This window comes from Anser anser, assembly GCF_964211835.1.
Source record: "Anser anser genome assembly, chromosome: 6".
Lineage (NCBI taxonomy): Eukaryota > Metazoa > Chordata > Aves > Anseriformes > Anatidae > Anser > Anser anser.
Genome location: NC_139726.1, coordinates 13,381,357 through 13,396,093, shown reverse-complemented (window position 1 = coordinate 13,396,093; position 14,737 = coordinate 13,381,357). Strand labels below are relative to the sequence as shown.

Below are 14,737 nucleotides of genomic sequence, written 5' to 3'. Positions count from 1 at the left end.
AAACCCCAAGCCTGGGTCATGCAGAGAAGTAGTTTGAATTAAGATCCTTTATAACCCAATACAATACCTAGCCTATCCTGCAATTCTGGTTGGGCTTTCTGTATGGAGAGTATTGGAAAGATTTTATTAGGTGCTGGGGCAGAAGAAATACTCTAAAAATAAAAAAAATAATGTATCAGAAAAATATTTTCTGACATGAATATAAAGGCTTTGCTTCAGACACTGGAAGAGCCAGAATCTAGCTGATAAAGCAGAACAAGAGCATGAACTCTGAGCTTTGTCTCCTATGAGCATGGAAACAGAGATTTAGAATTAACTTGAGAAAATATTTTCGTGTTTAATTCCTTTTTTCAAAGTTGACATGTTAAAGCATCTGAAGGATTCTAATATTGAAATGTCTCATTTCTATTGGTATTTTCTTTTGCTTTGAAACAGAGCACTATTGAAACAGTTCAGGCAGGTATGATGTCTTCTGGAAAAGGACTTAGGAGACAGTAAAAAGCTGCACACTACAAAACACCAACAAGACATTTCTAAGTTAAATTGTTTTATTTATAGTGTAAATGTTTCAAACTTCAAGGACTGCTTTGTTTTCATTTTGATGAGAGTGAAAATGACAGGAAAAGATCAATTTGTGGACAGCTTCACATATACAGATTCCTAAAACTTCCTTACCACCTTAGCACTGATAAAACAGAGGAAGCCAAAAGTTATCATTATGAAAGTAAAAATGCTGCTAATGAAATATTTGTTTTCTCAGATTTCTTGTTTACTGAGAGCTGAAGAGAGAGTTGATAGAGTAGATTTAAATCTAGCTAGTTGGCCATTCACCTGAGATTTCATGGCTTCCACTTCAGTTTTGTGTCAATGCTTGGTTGAACCTTAAAAAATATCATGCTTTGCAAAAACACATCTCAGAGGCAGCACCCTTGACGCCTGTAATTTTCAACTTGTCAAAGTAAATATGGTTTGTATTGTATTTATTTTGTGAAATCTGAGCAGACAATATTCATTCCTCTGCAAGGGGATATAAAGCAATTGGTCAATTGTTTCAGAAATGTGTCTTTTGAGGGTAAACTTTTATTTGTAGAGTTCCTCTGCTGATACTCTTTTGTCCCTTCTGTGCCTAAATTGAAGGGACTGATTCTCCTCTCCGGCAGCACTGTTTTTACTCCTGTATGTTTTCATTGCTGTAAATGAGGTGCTGCTAACAACATCACCATATGCTAAATGAGCCCAGAGGATATTCCCACTTCATTGGTAAAAGCAGGTTTAAACTACATTGCCTTTCTTTGATTGCATTTTCTTGCTTTCAACAGCAAGCTTTGCTTTTGTAACTTGTCTTCATTTAATATTAAAACTGGCTCGGAATATATTTATTTTGATTACAGCACATTGGAAACTTCAGCAAAAAAGTAATTGGCTAGCTGAATGAGTGTGGAGCTTTGCGAACTTCTCTGCCACTTTCTTAAGTTCCCCTAAGTCAACTTCCTGCACACTGGGATCCAAAGTAGTGGTGTCACTTTCCATCTTCTTTCTTTCTCTTCACATATCTGATCATGGTCTTTAGCTGTAGGGCTTTGCAAAACAGATGACAGTAAGACTTTGGGTTCAGTCAGTACCACACTTGTCTATTCTTAACAGAGTGATTTTCTTCTGGGCAAATACTACATTCATGGCAACAAGTATGCCATTTCTTTTCACTTTGACAGTGCCAAGGGAGCAAAACACTCACTTTGCCAATTTAAATGAAAGCTGTGCATTTCCTATTATTATACTTAGGCAAGAGAATTAACTTGGATGGACATTTAGTCTCACCTATTCAGAGTTCTTCTGCTTTACCTAAAATAATTTAAGATTTACAGATTATAGATTTCCTACTGAAGTCTTCCTTCTTCCCAGGAAAGAAAACCAGCTATTCCACTATAGTGTCTCTTTCCCTTAGTGAATATTAAATCATTAGAAATTGTTCCACTTCCTATAAAATACTTACATAACTCTTAGATCAAAAAAAGGTGAGAAAAAGAATCAATATCCCAGTGCTGAACACTCTTCTGCAAGACAGCAAACTCAATTTCAAATTCTGCTCTACTAGGAAACCTGTGGAAGAATTGGGAGCTGAACCTGGGTGTCTGAGGTCCCAAAGTAGTAGCCACAACAAAATTTGGTCCACTGTTTTCCAGTCACCTTGTAGATAAGCTTATACCAGTGTGGCTTCCTGCTAGCAATTAGTGAAGACACTTAATGTTGAAAGAAAAATGCATGGAGTTTTTTTGAATCTTCTAGAGTAATTTGTCTGTCCCACAACTTCTTGGTGGGATAAATCACAAGAGGTACAAAGAAGTAAAATAGTGGAGAACAAGGCATTTGGGTAGGAAAAGTGTTTTCTTATCATAGTGATTATACTCTGATTCATTTACAGAATGGAAAACAGGCATTGAGTGTATTATTTGTTTAATTTAGCTGCTCAGAAGAGATCTTTATAAATCAAGTGTTTTTATAGTCAAGCTGACATCATCATGAGCAAGAACTGATTGTGCCTGTTAGTTTAAGATTCTTGCTTCAAAGTCAACCGTGCATTTAACACTTATCAACAAAAATAATGAGCAGACACTGGTCACCTCTGAGGGACCAAGTAGTACAGGTGGTAGTTCTTTCAGAGAAGAATCCCCATAAAACAATACCTAAAATGACCTTCTAACTGAAGTAAGAGTAGGATATGAAACCTTGAAAAGTGAAATCATTTCAGCTTTAAGGTTTAAAACTCTAAAATCTTTCATATTGATGTCCGGGCCCATACAAACGAGACTGCCTGGATGAAATATTATTCTCTGAATAAAAAATTTCAAATCCAAGTTGAAGAATACAAATTGGGCTTAGTCTGGCACCAAACCAATTGGGAGAATAAGTCTCTCCTTTCTTGAACAGACATATTCCCTCCAACCCCATCATCTGGAAAAAAAGAGATGAAGCCCGAGTGTGTTCCCCAGGCATGATATAAAGAAGCTGTGCTTTCACTGTTTTACAAGCAGAGGCAACATACAGTGCCTGCTAGTGCACACATCTGCTCTGTTTTCCAAAAGCAAGGCAATGCTCTTTATCTAGTTACACAGTTCAAGGTGTTCCAGTCAAATATTATGGAGATAAATATGGTGTTGTATACTCTTGATCTCAGCAAATACCTGGACTGATACTATTGCCACCACTGTACTCCTGCTCTGCTGGGAAAATAGGATACTGTCACCATGTAGTTGTTGTAAACAGCTATCCCTGGAAAAAAGTGTAAGTTTCTTGTGGTTGAGGTATATCAGATCTCATCTGTGTTTTGCCTTATAGACAAAGGTTAAAAAAATGTTATCCTTTCCTCATTTTCCCCAAGACTGCAGACACTTTCAGGAGAAGACATATGGCCAGTTGGTGATGACAACACTTACTCTTGTTCTTTGTCTTATGGCTGAGGGTACAGTGTGGGTCTTCTGCAGGGAGTTTACCATGGAAACAAAGATCCTTGTGAATCTTGAAATCAGGATGTAAGAACTTAGTGCCCTAGCCCATGCTGGAGGTTACTACTAATGCAGCAGAACCAGCAGAAGTGAATTTGTGCCTGCACTTCAGCTGTTCAGTTTGCAGTCTAGTGTCTTAACACAAACTCTCACATTCGTCAGCAGGTTAAACTGAGATGCCAGGTTGAAAACTGGAGCAGCTGAAATGCAAACACATGCTCTCTTCTTGAAAATCCAATTTCTAGTCTCAGCCCTGCCAAATATTTAATCAGTCTTTTCCAATTCCCACAATTTCTCACTTGCTTCCTAATATAAAGGAAGTAGAACTGTATGCAGCACTTGACAACTGAACCCTAATTTTACAGATATATTTTTTTTTCCAAAGGCTTGAAAAAATTCCTTTCTCCCTTGGTAACTCAGAGTTTCATTCTATAGAAATCTGTTCAAGGTGGGGCTTACCTACTGAGTGATTAAATAAAAAGAATATATTTCTAAGCAGTAGGCTTGGATTCCTATCTCCACAGCCCTTATTTTAATGAGATGCAGTTTCAAGAGAACCAAACCTCTTTGCAGGACAGGAGTCCAATAAGTCAGCCTGTAAAACTTCAGTAAACCACCTTGGTGAGTGGTATTTCTGATGCCTGTTACCAATGAAGAACTGAAAGACAACTGATTTTCAGGCTGCCTTGACCCTGACCAGAATTTCAAGGTAAGGAAGACAGAAGTGTTCCAACAAGGCTGTTAACTGAACCTGCAGATCACTACTGACCTGGAAAGAACCCAGCTTGATTTTCAGGTGTGGTTGTCAAGCCTAATTTCCCTTCTCCTGCCCAATATATAGTCCTCTCAGCAATACTCTTGTGGAATATTGGTGACGAAAAGGAGGGGAAAACTGCAAAGAATGAAAGTTGTATTATTTCTTACAGTATTCTCACATGGTCATTTTCCACAGCTTTTTTTATCATTGCTATAGGATAATCTGATGAAGAAACCAAGCTTTTCCCATCCATCCCTAGAGTACTCAAATTCCACTATAAATTTGTTATGTTATAAACCTTTAGCAAACTCTCTCTGAAGTATACAATGAAACATATAATGAGAATGAAATGGACAGTAGCCAGCAAGTACAAAAGCAATCTGTCACTGTAAGTCATTTCTATACAATCCTAAAATGTTACACACAAAAGGTGCACTATCAGTCAAAAGCAGAGGAGCTTGAATGTAAAGCAGCCCTAAGCTTCTTTGTAGCACGGGTCTTTAATTAGATCTAACAAATGAATATGAATCTGGAGGAGGAGAATTGGCAGGAGACCATTGCTGACGACACTCATCACAATGAGCAGTGGTGTTTTGGCTCTATAGCACAGATAAAAGCAAACGTGTATCCTTTGTTTCTATAACAGGAAGCAACACACGTTATACAGTCCGAAAAAAAAAAAAAATCAACGCATCTGGGACTAACAAAGGCTCAATTTCTAGAGGGCACAAGGTACAAGTGAAAAAGTTCTTGGGAGACAATGATCCAACACTCAGCTCCAAGACTTTTTTTTTTTTTTTTTTTTTTTAGAATTGGAAAATGCCGTTTCAAAAACAGTACAGAAGAACCCATACACAAAAATGCAGGAGATTCATGAAGACATAGGAGACTAGGAAGGGTTAATATTAATTTGGTTCCTGTTTTACATTCATGCTGACATTTTGTCCTGAAGATCTCATTCCCTGAAGGAAAGCTGACTTGAACTCAGTGACAGGCTTTTTCTACATTAAGAAAAGGATTAGATTGTGTTTCAGAATGTGTGAGATGATCACATTATGATAATTTTCTCAAGGGCCAAGGCAGATGGCAGTTTGAGCTCCTGGTACAACAGTCCCTAGGGAACAGGGGACCCCTGGGTAGCTGGAATGGAGATACAACTCAGAGTAGGGAAGCAGCATTGCTACTGCATATGCCATTGACAACAGCTTGAGTTTCTGCTCTCTCAGCATGTAAGACTTGCTGTAAAAAAGCGTCACAGAGGGAACATGAGTTGTGCAGGGAGAAGGCCCTGTAGCACTGCAAGGCAGCCAAAAAAAGCATTTTGTAGCAGCCTATCTTGGCATTTACCTTGTAGCATAACAAACCCTGAGCATCTGACCAGCACTGCTTCCCGCCTCTGCACCCTTTTGCACCAGGAGCCACCAAGCCCTGCCTCACAGAATAGAGTGGCTGACAGCATCGGGACACACAAGCTCATGGAAGGAAAAGGGGGTTTGTGTGCTCTGAGCTGCAAGCGATTCTGGTGTGGCTGGTAGGTTATGCTTCCATTCCCCACTTGTTCCATTTTCACACAATGGGAAAGAATTGATGCTGCTTACTGAGCCTGCTGCTGAAACAGCATCTGCATTGCTACCGTGTGTACATTAAAGGGCATGGCGATGACTGAAGAAGCTGTTGATGGAAAACAAAGCAAAATGAAACAAAACAATATGTAAGTAACAGAGGTTTAGAAAAATCTACCTTGCAGTGAATGAATTATGAAGTATATCTTTATTTACGTATAAGAAAAGGAACCTGAACCGCAGCCTCTATCAGAGAGGAAAAGAAAACTTTTGAGAGGGGAGAGAGGGAGGCAGAGAGGGAATTTTTGAGAACAGCTGGCTCTAATTTAGCAACAAGAGACAGCAACTCAAAGCCAAGACTTGATGAATTTGCTAGAAACTTGTGAATTTCTTGAATTAAGAAATGAGGCAACAATACCATTTATCTATTGAATTCTTCATTACTGTGAGTTTTAGAATAAAAAAGATTGTGTTCTTCCATAGAACTTTAAATCTGGCTGGGGAATTGTGATTTAAATAATGGCCCCATGTCAGCCAGAAGGTGCAGGCTTAATATGAAGTAATCACAGTATGAATTTATACAACTTCCACTGTGCACTACAAATTTAAAAGATTGTGACAACCTTCTTTTGGCCTTTGGAATATATTGGTCAAACTACTAAACTCTGACGTCTTCTTTAGTTGATCTGATTTGCTCCAGATGAGCAAGGTGTTTTACCAGCAAGATTCTTTATGACCAGAATTTCAAATATTGAAGCAAATTCTTAATTGCAAGATTTTTGAAATGAAACACTTTCTTACTAGTTTTGAAGATTATGTATTTCAAAGTTGTAGGAAAAACATTTCTTAAAAAAAAGAAAATCCCTCTTCCCCCCCAATAAAAAAAAAAAAAGATTTTGCCCTGCTGGTTGGTTTATTTTATTTTTATTTTTTTATTGGGGTAGGTGTAGTCTGATTTCATCTTTTCTGACTTCACAAACGGATTTGGAAGGTGCTATAGAAATGAAAGAACTTCTGGTCTCTAACTTTTGGTTAATTGTGGGTAGAAAATTTATTTATCTTTTCCAGGTTTTCTCATTACACCTCACTCCAACCTGGCTGACTGAAGTTACATCTCTTACTCAGCTCTTTGAAACTTTTGGACCCCTTTTTAGACATGGACCATAAGACATACTTGACTTCAATGATTCTCAGAACAAATCAGTGCTCTGGGAAGTATGATGAGTATGTGAAGATGAAAAAAAAAAAACACAGTAAAAATGAGTATTGCTTTTGTGTATCTTCAAAGTGATTCAGTCCCAGAAAGAGGAAGACTTGAGTTATTACTTTTTTCTTTTTACTTGCACCAGCTCAGTTCTCCTGCTGATCATCTTGCAAAGCTTGATGCCTACTGTGAGATGTTAAAAGGAGAGGGGCAGGGGGCACCAAGCATTTTAAAAATACAGAAGTTATGGACCACTGCAGAAACTGGTTTGCAGCTCCATGTGCAGGAGCCATGGGCTCAGTGAAAGTCAGCAGCACTCAGTAAGGAGCCAGCATGTGAAGGCCTGTGATTGACAGTTTCTCTTTCATGAGAGGGATGTGACGGAAAGACAAAGAGAGGGAGCAAGAGCATGAGAGAGAGAAATGGAAGCAGAACCAGAAGTCTGGAAAGCCCTGAAGGCAAAGCAGGTCAGTGAGAGCAGCTCTCTCTGGAGTAATCTGACTGGAGACAGGAATGCATGTGTTGTAGGAAAAGTCCCTTGAGGAAATATCTGTGGAGGGAGAATGCAAGAATGAAGTTTTTAGGTATTTTTCCTCCCTGTGTCTATGAATAGTTGTTAGGGAAGTGCTGACAAAGCTATAAGCTCTGAGGAAAAACTGAACTTATAGATTTTTGATATGATAACTGGAAGAAAAAATCCTAAGCTCTAAATATTCCATGATCTAAGATACATTTGGTTGTGCAGCTTCACTGTGTCCTCTTCATTAATGGAACCTGTTTGTTGCCTCTGGATACTGCACCACAGAGTTCTGTGGGTCTTGGTTGAAGAAACTTGTTTGTATCCATGTAACCTTGAGTTTCTGAGTGTTTGGCTCTTCAAGTGTGCTTCGTGTGTCTTCACAAGCATCTTCCTTTTGTCATTTAAACAACAGCTGGTTAGAGAAGAGTGCTACCCTTTTGTGCTAATCTGTGACAGAAGTGAAGAAAACTGTGATTAAAACCCGTCTAAAATGTTTCATCTGTTTCACCACGTTTTAATGAAAAAAAAAATCTATAGAAAAGCTTCTTCTCAAAACTGAAAAGCTCGATAGAAATTCCTTTAAATAGCTGATAAAGACAGGGCTTGTAAAAGGACAACGATACAGGACAAAATGCCTACGTAGACAGAAACCTCTCAGTTCTGTAAGTGGGTTCTTTCGAGCAGACGTGGGTCAAATCATAAAAATTAGTTTCAGATTTCATTTTAGACCCAGTTTTCTTCACGTATTCATAAATACATTAAAAATTAGCTCATTTCGGACTGCAGTGTCATTGTCTTCTGCACCCTAATGCAGAGCCAAGACTGCAGAATTGCACCAAGGTTTCAGAGCATGCTAGAAAAGGTGGTGCCACCCCTCAAGATGAAACCAGAGTGGAAAATGGGCAGGTGAGAGGCAGCATCAGATCTGCACTGCCCAGCAGCTGCACTAAAGCAGGGCAAATGTTGCTGCTGACTCTTCCACACAGCAAACGGCAAAGCAAGTTGGGATGTAGGTTTTATCTATGTTAGGTGTGTTGCTGAAGGAGAAAAGGTTTGAAGATTATGAGGGAACTATGGTATTCCAAAGCCACTATGTCTTTTGCAGGGGAAAAAAAAAAAAAAAAAAGCAAATGCATGTGACTTACAGTCCTGTCCTCCCCTCTCTCTTGCTGCCCAGCAATGGAGCTCAGTGAGGAAATAGGATCTTTCTGTATCATTTGCTACTTCAAAATGAAAAGGTAGCTCAGAGTGCCTCAAATATTGACGCTGCCTTGCAGCAGCAAGAAGCATTCCTATGTACAATTTCATAACCAATGGGAGGAAGAAAAGAGATATGAAAAAAGCTCTAATATCTTATTACCCTTTCCAATCTGATTAATCCAGTTTAGTCTGAGGAATGCAAAGAAATAAAATAACATTTCTTTGTACTCCATTCTCACTTTTCATAACAAGTGCCTAATGAATGTTAATGAATTAATATTCAGACACCTCTCTGAAGCAAAATATTTTTGCACCTGACCTGCCCACGCTGAGAAAGGGAGAGCTAAAATGACTAAATACTCTAGGTCTTTTACATTATTCATTTATATACATCTATTATTCATTTTGCAAGCAGCTAAAAAGGTTCAGCAATTAAGTCTTTGTCAGAAATCATGGAAACTGAAATCATAGAAAGTAAAAGAGAGTGCTGTCTCCAAGTCCTTTAAACACAACAAGAAATCTCATCTAACTGTGGATTATACTTTCTTCATTCCAGTTTCAGAAAGTAAAAATTGAGGGATTTTTCTTTTAAATGTGACATTTTCTAATTAGTACTGTGTTCTACATAGTAGGGACAATTATAAACTAATGTGGGCTAGAAATATTAGTATTTTAAATATAAGCCTACATTGGAAAATTGCTAGATTTAGCGTAGCAAATCTGTGACATAAAATGTTAATTTGTTCTCATGCTTTTTGGGTACTGATAATATATATATATGCTTGCAGTGTTGGAACATGGAGTGACATCTGACTGAACGCATCTCCTCCCTCTTATATTTTGTTCATCCCTCAGTTAAGATAGGAATACATAAAATACCACACATCTCTGGCTTGAATTAATAATAGAAATAGTACAGAGAGCTAAAGAATTTTAAACTAACAAAAATAATTAATAACTTCAAAAACCCACAGTAAACATATTCCATTAATTAACAGAATATGCCAAGAGTTCTTATATAACTACAAAGCTCCAGAGATATAATGTAATTTCATGCTAGCTCTTCTTGCACTGCTTATTGCTTTAAAGTAACTGTATCAGTGAAAGTATTTAAGAGAGCAATTGCTCTTGGGGATGTAAAAATCCTTAGATGTTTGCATCTAAATAAACTGGCAGCCCCATTAAAAGAAAGATAAAGGCACATTATCAAACAAGTGGTAATTAGAGTACTGATTCTTTCTGCATGAACAAACCCCCCCAAAAGTATTAATCAGTGATTAGTATCACCTGAGATTCTGCTGAGCTGATATTAAATTTAAGTGCTCAAGTTCATATTTTATAATATATATTTTGCCAATTAAACAGCTTAGACTAGTACAAAAATTTATAGACAGGTAATATAATGATTTTGCACCAGTGAAATGTAGTTTTATATATTTTAAACCATTGTGCTACATTTTACTGCTTTTCTCATTAGAAAATTGCAATAAAACAGTTCTAGGCTCCAGAAAGATTATTAAGCTTCGTTTTGCTCTTGTTTAGGTGCAGACACAGAAAACAGAGCAAGTTCATGAGGACTCAGTGAGGCACGGGAGCTTCACCATCTCCCTTCTCCACAATGACACAGGCTAGCTAACGGTGAGCAACACTCTGGCTGTGGGAGCTGTAAATGTATTTTGAAAGGCTGGAAGCTATTTGTAAAATCACATTCTTCTTGTTTGTTTTCTATTACTTGTTAAAATATTTTGCTTCAGATTTTCTGGCTTTTCTTGGCAAAAACACTAGATGTAGAAGTGCTCCCTTTTGGAAAATGAAAATGATTTTATTTGCATGAGTCACACAGCTCTGGGTTCTCCAAACTCATAAAACAATTGCTGAAGATCGGGGGTGGCACAAGAAAATTATCTGAGCTGGCAGTGATGCCTCATGCTGACTGTCACACTTTCATGGGTCTGGTTATTGTTAACAGTAGATGAACTATGAACATTTCATCAGTTTGAGCATCCCAGTGCTTTGATCAGGGAAACCAATCACACTAAGCATCTGCAGTGATCTCTGCCGATTTCCGCAGGGATCCTCATCCTTCCTTCATCCAGCCTGGACAGTCTGACTGGCCTCTCCCCTCACAGCTGTTGGGCGTTCTCATTTTGGCTTTGCCTGGGGCCAGTGGGAAGAAGGAACACGAAAACAAACACCAGTCAGCCCAAAAACACCCAACTGGTTCACACTGGCATCGCCGCTCGCTGGAGTCAGCTCTGGATTAAGGACTGCAGAGAAAGCAACTGTTTGGCTCCATGTCTGGGTTTATTTCATCTGTTTCCCCTCAGCTCTACCACTACAGTGACAACAGCCCCTGGCTGCCTTATCTCCAGGCACTGATCCAGGGATCATATTTGCTGTTTGAGGCACAGGCTTCCTGTAAAGCTTGAGGGCTGCAGCAACCTCAAGACCATGGTATAATCCAACAGATAGTGTAAAATGGAAATCCACACCATGCCTGTGTGGATTACTTTATTGTGCTGATGGGCCTGAAACAACCCTGCACGATAAATCTGCACTTGGTGCATTTCATTTTGTCTGACAATTCTTGAAGTCCGCTCAGTCAAAGGAGCTCTGAGGCGGCTCAGCTGATCTCCTAATCTCTCCCATTTAGGCCGCAGTTGCTGTTCATAGGCCGCACTGTAACAACACAATTGAACAGGCTGTCCTGGCTCCATGCTAGGAGAGAAATGAGACCAGCTAAATTGTGAAAAGGATAAAGTGGGCCCTCACAGTGCAGATTTTGTGACTAAAAAACGAGTCTTTGCATACTGCTCCCAATTCGTAGAGAAGACACTAACCTGTGAGTAAATTTCTTTTTTGAGAAACTGTCACTCACATTACTGAAAGGTAGCCCACCATGGCCAGCATGGTGTGGAAAGGCCGTGTCACCTTGCACAGTGATTTCCTTGAAGGAAAAGCGCTGCTGGCTTCGCACACACACCTCTTCCTCCTCTTGGCACTTCTGAGCTCCTAAAGCATCCACAGGATGCTTCAAGAGGGCATTGGGCCATGCAGACAGATGGGCAGGAGGATCAGTATGCCAGAGAAATGGGATATGTTTCAAGGTTTGAGTAACTGGGCCTGAATACTCACCTAGGGACATCAGTACAGCCGCTTGGGCTGGATGCCCACACACGAGATTAACGGGATGCCCTATCACCTCACCACGGCATCATGGAGCGATATGAATTAGGCACTTAGCATTTATGTGGTGTTTATATGGTCAAAGCACCGTCCTGACATTACCTAATTAAACGGTACAACACCCTTCAGAGAGAAGCCCTGCCTCCACTTCACTGATGGAGAAACAGATGGGAAAAACCATGTATTTTGGCTGCCAGTGGTACAATCAGGATTGTGCCAGGATCTCCCTGCCCTCTGCTTATTTCTTTACACTCATCTACGTGAAAGGCAGCAGGTACCAGTCTGTAGTTGATGAAGGGGAAATTTCATTTCAAGGATCTTGTTTCTTTGCAAGATGATTTCCATTGCCTGTAAGAAACATTTATTGACCTCAGAAAAAGACACTATTTTCCCTGATTCCTCTGACCACACCCTTGTCTGTGTTGTTCTGGTTTGCAGCAGATTACCACATAATAACAGAGGCATTGACTTTCATCCGTGCTCAGTGTACAGAAAAGGCTAAGATGTGTTCCTAAATATTTTCCCCTCTCTGCCACTGTGTTGCCAGCACAACTCAGTAGACTTTGATGTTGTTTGGTTACAGCACCTACAGATAAACATGGAAGCAGTTTTTAATGGAAAGATTTCCCCTTACCTGGGAATTTCAGAGCCTCAAGCACAGCCTACACTTTGGGCCCTGTCTCATGGAGGTGTATCATTGAGCTGACAGATCCCTATCACACTGCAAAACTGGAGGCCACGGGGAGGGAGTCCCTGGTGCCGCAAACCACAAAGTTTCTCACTTGCCAATGCCACGTATGTGAGCAGCTCTGAGTGCACCATAGCTGAGGGCCTGGAGCACGCTGGGAAGGAGCTAGGAGGAGCTGGGGAGCGTAGGCATCCCTGTCCTCAGTGTGATGCTGCCCAGGGCTTCTACACCTAAGGAGTCTATCTTTCCAAGATGCCCAAAACACCAGCTCAGAGGCCATACAGGCTTCTTCTACAACCCTCATAGAAGGTGGTAAGTATTACACTACCTTGGAAAAGTTTTATAACCCAGAAGTCCTTAAGAAGCAGCCATATGAGAGGAATTTCTGTCCTTCTGGTATTTCAGTCTGTCAGCACAAGGAGGCAGTTGTGGGAGAGAAAGCGTACAAACTTTCTAGAAACTACTCCTTCCACCCACAGACTCCTTCCTGTGGAGTAAATGAGTACAGAGTGGTCCTTAATGAGGGAGATAATGATCAATATTTAGTTAGGAGGTTTGATGAGTATTGTATTTGCTATATAAGTTTGTAAAGGCACTTCAGCCCCAGTATTTAACTTATCACTTTTAATACAGTAGGAATAAAAAAGCCTCCTCAGACTCTGTTCTTTTCTATAACAGGCAAACTATAATGTTCTTTGCTCTCATGCTGCTTCATTTTCCAACACAGCACATGTAAACAAAATTAGTAATAAATTATGTATAAGTGTAATAGCAACAAATATTTCAGGGAACTAACTGAGAAGTTTATTCCAAGAATATGAATGACAAATAATTGCTTTATTTGCTTAAACTAGCTTGAATGTATATTTAAAATGCTTAGCATTCCACACCTTTTCAAGTCAATGACAAAAATCTCTGCACTGTCAATAGGGCTAAGACTTTATCCATGGACAGATTAAATTAGCCATTACCTTAATTTTGTGTCCGAATGAATTAATAGTAATTGATCTTCCCTAATATTTATTTATTTATTTATTTATTGTCACTGATTTACATTCCCTGTGACATACATCTTATGCTGACAAGAAATCATTCAGGATCTTCTTCAACAAGGTCTAGCAGTAGACTGCTGCATCCAGTTTTGACCTGTATGTTCTCAGCATTATGTAATGCAAGACCCTATGCTACAGAATTCCTTAAGGTTAAATTACCCACAGTGCAGCCACTAGAACACTTCAATAAAAATACAGTTTATTTCCCATGAGAAACCCATTGCGCCTTTTCTCACCCACCACAGACACCCATAGAGGCATCCCCCAGTGTTGCTGCTGCAGAACGGGACTATAATAAGGATTTCTGTGCTGTTTCCCATCCTGAGACTTGCACCTTGCTCAGTGGGAACAGGCAGGTTGCCATTCACATGCCCTGGGGCAGAGAACAACCTGTGGTCTTTTGCTGCTAGCGTAGTCTACAGGCAATAAACTCCCCATTGCACTAAAGGTCAGCAGCCACATATTAACAGACCTGATCAGACTCCCAGTCTGGGGACCAGGTTTTATTGCACCTTTCAAACACACATTTAGTATGACACTATCAAAAAAGTGTGGCCCATTCAAAACCTTTTTCTTCTTCAAAACAGAACTTTCCTGTCAATGAAGTGCTGCTGCTGGTATGCAGTGACTGACCCACGGTTTCTGGTGAGTGACAGCAATGTAAATTCCTGGCTTATGAGTTGATACCTAATCAGGCAGCTTAAATGGTCCATCTCAGCTCACTGAATAATCATAATTTCTTGGTTGTGAGTGAATCGACATCAACATCTTTCACAGAAAATGAAGGACTGAATACATGGATGAGAAAAAGAAAATATTGTGCTTCTTCAGTACATACTGCTGGGAAGGACTTTTTCTTTTCAAGCCCACAATTTTCTTAGTGTGTCCTTGAAACAGTTAATAGTGAAATGTATAGGAGCTGTCATTGCAAACTCCCTTTATGGTACACTAAAAATAAGCAGGGCACAATGACTGTCTACCACAGGAGGTAAAGTCTGGTGGTTCAGCATGAATGATGACCACAAAAATATGCTTGTCCATTTGAAGCATGGAGGTACTGTATGG

The 14,737-nt window shown here is 39.6% G+C and overlaps 1 long non-coding RNA gene across 1 annotated transcript; it reads left to right on the top strand.

The window, feature by feature from the left end:
- Positions 1-6,107: 6,107 nt before the first annotated feature.
- LOC310901745 lies at positions 6,108-14,307 on the top strand. Its single transcript, XR_014586118.1, has 3 exons — positions 6,108-7,493; positions 10,289-10,384; positions 14,260-14,307. It is a non-coding gene; the product is annotated as an uncharacterized lncRNA (long non-coding RNA).
- The last annotated feature ends 430 nt before the right edge of the window (positions 14,308-14,737 follow it).